Consider the following 6,896-nt stretch of genomic DNA (forward strand, 5'->3'; position numbering starts at 1 on the left):
TGCAATATCGTTATAAAGACTAGGGATATGTGCAATCATAATGTCTGGCAGATCTGTGCCATTATTTAGTATGAATATGGAAATTATCTCTGAAAGGTAAGTGTTCCCTGAGCGGTATATACTGTATTTTCACATACTATCTATTCCTGACACTGGAGTGACTTATAAACTTACAAAGTATATAGTTTGAGTTCTGGGATCTGCCAATATGGGGCTAGTTTTCTGACTGTTTCGGATAACATGATACATGATTTTAGGGTTTTCTTCATCTAGTCCCGCTTGAATATAGTTCAATATCAAATAGTCTCCTGATGAATGAATCCAATGAATATTCATTTCTCTTAAGTAGCGGCACACGTGACCGCCAGCAGCAGCAGGAAGCCGGTGGCTGACACTGCGCGCTACTGAAGAGTAATGAATACTCACCGCTATCTCTGATGAACAGTCCCGGTGAGCACTCCGGCAGCTGTGCAAATAACGCTATAACAACGCATTCCCATGCAATCCTATGGGAATCCGCAATTGCTGTGCCCATGCCGTGGATTTTTCCGCTGTAGAATCGCATCGCAGTAAAATCCGCACCATGTCCATTAATTTTGCGGAATCTCGGCGATTCCGCTGCTATAGGATTGCATTGAAACGCTCACTTTACACATGTGGCTATGCCCACTATACGTAAAGTGAGTGCTTCATGTGCGGATGGTACCCAGGGTCTGGAGGAGACTTTAGTCCATGCCCTGTGCCATATTTCTGTACAAAATAGAATTAAAATAAAAAAAATGGATATCTACCCTCTGTCGGCCCCCAGCGATGCTGCCAGCAACTTCCGTTCCCAGGGATGCATTGCGCGAATGAGCTTTGTGACGTCACGGTTGCGTGACAGCTACGTCATCAGAGGTCATTCGCGCAATGCATCTCTGTGAACGGAAGTTGCTGGCAGCGTCGCTAAGGACCTGGAGGACTTTGGGGGCTGACAGGGTAAGTATACACATATTTTTTTATTTTTAACATTCTATCTTTTACTACTGATGCTGCATAGGCAGCATCAATAGTAAAAAGTTGGTCGCACTTGTCAAGCACTATGCTTGACAAGTGGGACCAACCTGTATCACTTTTTCAAGCGATGCTTCAAATCGGTTGGAAAGCGCTAGCATTATGGAAGCTAAAAACGCTTGCAAAATCCTTGTGTTTTGCCGGAAAACGCTTGCAAATTCCGCATGCATTTTACCCACAGCAGGGAGTTGTGGAAATGCTGCAGACAATTTTGCAGCATTTCTGCAGCGTGGGCACATAGCCTAAAACACTTGCTGGCATCGGAGCAGGATGCTGTGAGGGAGCCCTGGGTAAGTAAGTGTAATTTTTTTTTTTTATATTTTCTGATGGGGCCATGCATAACAGGACTGGGATGGGGCCCTGCATACCAGGATAAGGATGGGGCACTGTATACCAGGATAGGGATGTGACCACGCATACTAGCATAGGGATGAGGGTGATCATTTCTGCCAGGATAGGGATGAGTGATCCATGCATACTAAGTAAGGATGAGATGGCCATGTGTATCAGGATGGGGGTGAGGGGACCATACATACCAGGATAGGGGATATTAAGTACAGAATTGACCACACTTTTTGCGTTAATTTTTTTCCTAATTTCCTGCTCTAAAACCTAGGTGCATCTTTTAGTCCAAAAAATACGGTATATATTTTTTTTTTCAAAGGACTCATTCCTCATGTTTGGCCTCATTAAAATAAAAACACTCATACTCCGCTGGCGTGCCGGCTCCACTTCAGCGGTGTCGAGACTCCCTGTCCCGGGGCTTATGTGAGGTTGTCACATCACACGAGCCCTGCACCCAATCAGCAGCAGCTTTCACTGTTCCTTCACACGTATTGAACATCAACAGGAGGCCAGGGCTGCGGCTGCTCTCTGACGGCCTCATGATGCTTGATTTGTCTGAAGGTGGGGACAGTGACGTCAGCGCTGATTGGGCACAGGGCTCACATGATGTAAAAACCTCAAAAGAGCCCCAAGAACACAAGTGCCGACACCACTGAGACGGTGCCAGCATGGGAGGTTTGGGTAAGTGTTTTTATTGTAACAGGACCAAACATGAGGAATGAGAAGGGGTTGTCCAACTAGTTGTCAACCTCTTTATCAAAAATCCCACACAGGGAAAAGTCATTATTATACCTAGAGCGTGAGAAATGAATTACAGGAAAATCATTTTTTGTTGACCTTCAAAAATAACTCCGACGAGGAGAACCTATATATATTATTCACAAATTGTACAAGAACATGATGCACGCGGCGTGCGTTCAAGGATGGAATATTGTATGGAAGTTTTATAGGATAAATTCAAGGATGAATATTATATGGGAGTTTATTCGGACTCCCATGACAGCACCACGAGAGAGGGGATCCGCCCTTCGGGAACAGGAAACCTACAGATACAAAAGGGCGGCACCTCTCCCACGCATCAGTTGGTTTCCTGTTCCTGAGGGGACGGGATCCTACAGACCAGATCCCAGGCCGGCCGGTACAGGTAGCGAGGGGGTCTCCTACCTCGGCCTGGTGCGGAGCTCCTGGAGGATGCCACTGTGGCCCAGGATGGGTGGCACGGCGGTAGTGGATACAGCAGGGAGCGGCATCCGGAGGAGGTCCGTCTCCATATGTGCGCCGCCGCCGGTAAGTATGCCCCCCGGGGGCTCCCAGCTTCGGCGGCGTGATCGCGGTGGATTGAGGGGGGCCGGCGCAGCTGCAGGGCGCTGGGGCCGGGGAGTGCTCCATGGTGGAGCTCCCCGCGTGACTTCAGGTCACGTCGGAGTCGCGGTGACGTCGGGGCGGAGCCTTGGGGCGCTTCCGGGTCAGCGGCGCCACTGCGCAGGCGCGGGGACCCAAGATGGCGGCGCCCATCGGGAGGACGCCGGTAAGCGCCGGTTCCCCTGCCCAAAGCGGCGCCAGCTGGGGAGGGGGGCCCTATTAGGGGGGAGGGCACGGCAAGAGGAAATCTGTCCGGAGGAGGGGTATATAGGCAGGACCCTAGATGGGTGCCTTGCCTTGGCCACATTATTGCAAGCTAGTAATGGAGAGCAATCAGGAGCAGCAGCAAAAGCAGCAGCAACGGCGGCAACAGCGACAATCTTCACTGCCGCCCCTGGATGATCTTAGGCAGGTCAAACAGAAGAAGAAAGAGGCTCGTGACAGTAAGGAGCATCCAGGACGAAGTGACCAGTCCAGTCATAAAAGCTCCTCTAGGCGGTCAGGAGCAGCGACTGAGAAAAATCCCCCTCATTCTCCGGTACTTGATTGTGGCACTGGTAAGTGATCTTCGTGAATGTTCACTCAGTGACGGGGCCTCCTTCTGTGTTTTATTCTAGGGGAAGAAAGCTACGAGTAAAACCAGACACAGGGAATGCGCACTCTGTGCATGCCCGTTACCAGATTCATGCCCCAAAAAGTTATGTCCCCCCTGTATCCAGCAGACAGTGGCGTAGGAGTCGCCCGCAGTAGCGGCGTGTTTAAGGGATATAGTAAGGGCAGAGATGAAGGAAACCCTAAAATCCCTGTCCCAACCAGAGAGTGTAAGGGGTGAGGACCTGGTGGAGTCGGATTCCTCGACAGAGTGGAGAAGTAAGGGCTCCCATATTTCATTTCCCTCGTCCTCAGAAGAAGAGGACTCTGGTCGGTTTTGCCTGCCGCTCGACCGAGTAGACAAATTGGTACAAGCGGTCAGAGGAACAATGGAGGTGGAGGAGCCGAAGCCTCAATTATCCATGCAGGATGTGATGTTTGGGGGGGCTGGAGCAGAGGAAGCGTAGGGTCTTCCCACTAAACGAAAAGATCCAGGATCTCATCCGCAGAGAGTGGAAAAAGCCAGATAAAAGAGGGTCGCTACCACCAGCCCTCAAGCTTAGATATCCCTTTGACGATTCAGCAATGAATACTTGGGACAAGGCCCCCAAATTAGATGCAGCTATTGTGAAAGCATCGAAAAGATCCTCGCTACCCTTTGATGACATGGGGTCCCTTAAAGATCCTCTAGACAGGAAGGCAGATACCTTCCTTAAAAATACCTGGGAAATGGCAGCCGGTTCCTTAAGACCAGCAGTAGCATCGACTTGCACGGCCAGGTCCATGATGGTCTGGTTGGACCAGTTAGAGTCGCAGTTAAAACAAGGAACATCTAGACAGGAAATCCTTGGGGCCCTACCAATAATCCAGGATGGCGCAGCCTTCCTAGCAGATGCCTCGGCTGATGCAGTCAGAATGGCCGCCAGGGCAGCAGGACTCTCTAATGCGGCTCGGAGAGCCCTGTGGCTGAAGTACTGGCCGGGAGATATTCAGTACAGGGCGAAACTCTGTACTATCCCGTGTGAGGGGGAATATTTATTCAGAGCAGTCCTGGACGAACTACTGGAGAAGGCCGGGGATGATAAAAAGAAATTCCCAAATCTTTTGTCCCCATCTTACCGACGTCCATTTAATAGAAGGAGATTCGGTCAAGGGAGAAGGTGTAACCCTTCACCTAATAGAGACCGTCCCAGATGGGAGGATAGAAGGAGAAGAGGTACGGGCTTCATGTTCAGACGCTCGTCGAGAGAGCGAAAAAGACAGAACCAATGACTAGCAATTCCCGTGGGGGGTAGACTGTCATCCTTCCTCCCAGCATGGCTACAGGTCACCAATAGTGACTGGATGCGGAATGTGATATCCACCGGACTCAGGTTGGAGTTCACTCAAGTCCCACGGGATACCTTTAAACCAACACCCTTAACGTTCTGATAGAGGTTCCAGAGTCTGAGAGAGGAAGAGGATTCTACTCTCCCTTATTTCCTAATCCAAGAGCCGGATAAAACATTCACAACGATTATTTGCATTTCCTTAAAGAATTTTTGGTTAAACGCACCTTTAAAATGTAATCCATTAGTTCTACAATAAAGATGCTGTTTGAAGGGTGGTTTATGGTGGTAGTGGACTTAAAAGACGCATACTATCATGTGCCCATCCACGCAGATTTCCAGCAGTTCCTGAGAGTGGCGGTATCAATAGACGGTATAATCCGTCATTATCAATATAGAGCCCTTCCCTTTGGTCTCTCAGCAGCTCCCCGGGTATTTACAAAAATAGTGGCCGAAGTTATGGCTCATTTATGGGAAGTTGACATCTTAATTATCCCATACTTGGATGATTTTTTGATTGTGGGAAATTCAGTGGACCATTGTCTATCTCAGATAAAAAAAGCTAAGTCCAGATTAGAGAACCTCGGATGGATAATAAATTACGAGAAGTCCCGATTTCAGCCCTTAAAGGTCCAGAAGTTTCTAGGCTTGCTGTTAAATTCAGAAACTCAGCAGTGTCTGTTACCCGTAGATAAATTAGAGCAGCAGGTTCTTCGGGCAATCGATAGACCCTCCATGACCCCCAGGCAGGCCATGTTCCTGTTAGGCTCCCTAACCTCATGTATCCCAGCGGTCAAGTGGGCACAATTCCACACTAGGGCCCTTCAGAATGACGTCCTGGTTAATAGCAGAACCTTAGAGGGCTTCTTGCAGGGTCAGGTATTGCTAAGCCCCTCAACTATTACATCTCTTAGGTGTTGGCTCGATGTCGGAAATTTAGCCTCGGGGGTGCCCTGGGTGATACAGATAACCCGCGTAATAACCACAGACGCTAGTCCTTGGGGTTGGGGGGCCCATATGGGGGACATAGTGGTACAAGGACAGTGGGACTCTGATGCTGAGATCTAATCTAACCAGAGGGAGCTGCTGGCGATTGAATTGGCCATTAAAAAACTCATTATGTATCTACAGGGCCATCATGTGAGGGTACTCTCGGACAACCAGGTAGCGGTAGCCTATGTCAACCACCAAGGTGGAACCCGCTCCAACGCCCTGATGCGGATAACGGAACGTCTCCTTCAGATAGCAGAGAAAAATTTTCTATCTTTAACCGCGCTCCACATCAGTGGAAAAGAAAGCATGAAGGCAGACTTTCTAAGCTGCAGGGCCCTAAGGCAGGGAGAATGGGCCTTAAACTCAGACATCTACAACCAGATTGTCCGCAAATGGGGTCTACCGGAGGTGGACCTCTTTGCCACCAAGGAAAACAGGAAGGAAAAACTTTGTTCCCTAAATCCCAGGGAAAATCCACTGGCCGTGGATGCCCTCCTAATAAAATGGGACTTCTCGCTTGCTTATGCGTTTCCGCCTTTGAATCTTCTACCTCTGGTAGTGAGGAAGATCAGGGAAGACAGGGCAAGAGTCATATTGATTGCCCCCTTCTGGCCCAGAAGGACCTGGTTTGCATGGTTGAGGACCATGTCAGTAAGCGATCCTTGAGTACTGCCGAACCTTCCAGATCTCCTCTACCAGGGGCCAGTCAACCACCCACAAGTAGCGGGACTCCGTTTGACGGCATGGTGTTTGAGAGGACACTATTGAGGGATAGAGGGTTCTCAAAAAATGTAATCGATACACTCCTAAAAAGTAGGAAACAAACCACCACAGGTATATATGCTAGAACCTGGAGGCGATTCCTGTTCACCTGTGAGTTTAATATCAGGGATGGAATACCCGTAAAACAGATTCTAGAATTCCTCCAGAGGGGTCTCGAGTTGGGCCTTTTCACTAGTACATTGAAAGTACAAGTTTCAGCTTTAGGGGCCCTATTTGCATGCGACATTGCCGGTAACCATTGGGTAGCGAGATTCATTAAGGCAGTTACCAGATCGAGACCCATACTCAAAGATAGGTGTATGCCTTGGGACTTAAATTTAGTCTTGACAGCCATGACAGAGAAACCGTTTGAACCTCTGGATTCTGCTTCACTAAAAATGATATCACTTAAGACAGCCTTTTTGGTAGCAATAACATCTGCACGTAGAATAATCGACATAC

Source organism: Dendrobates tinctorius, unplaced genomic scaffold (genome assembly GCF_039654945.1).
Source record: "Dendrobates tinctorius isolate UK_male_01 unplaced genomic scaffold, ASM3965494v1 ptg000321l, whole genome shotgun sequence".
NCBI classification, from domain to species: Eukaryota; Metazoa; Chordata; class Amphibia; order Anura; family Dendrobatidae; genus Dendrobates; species Dendrobates tinctorius.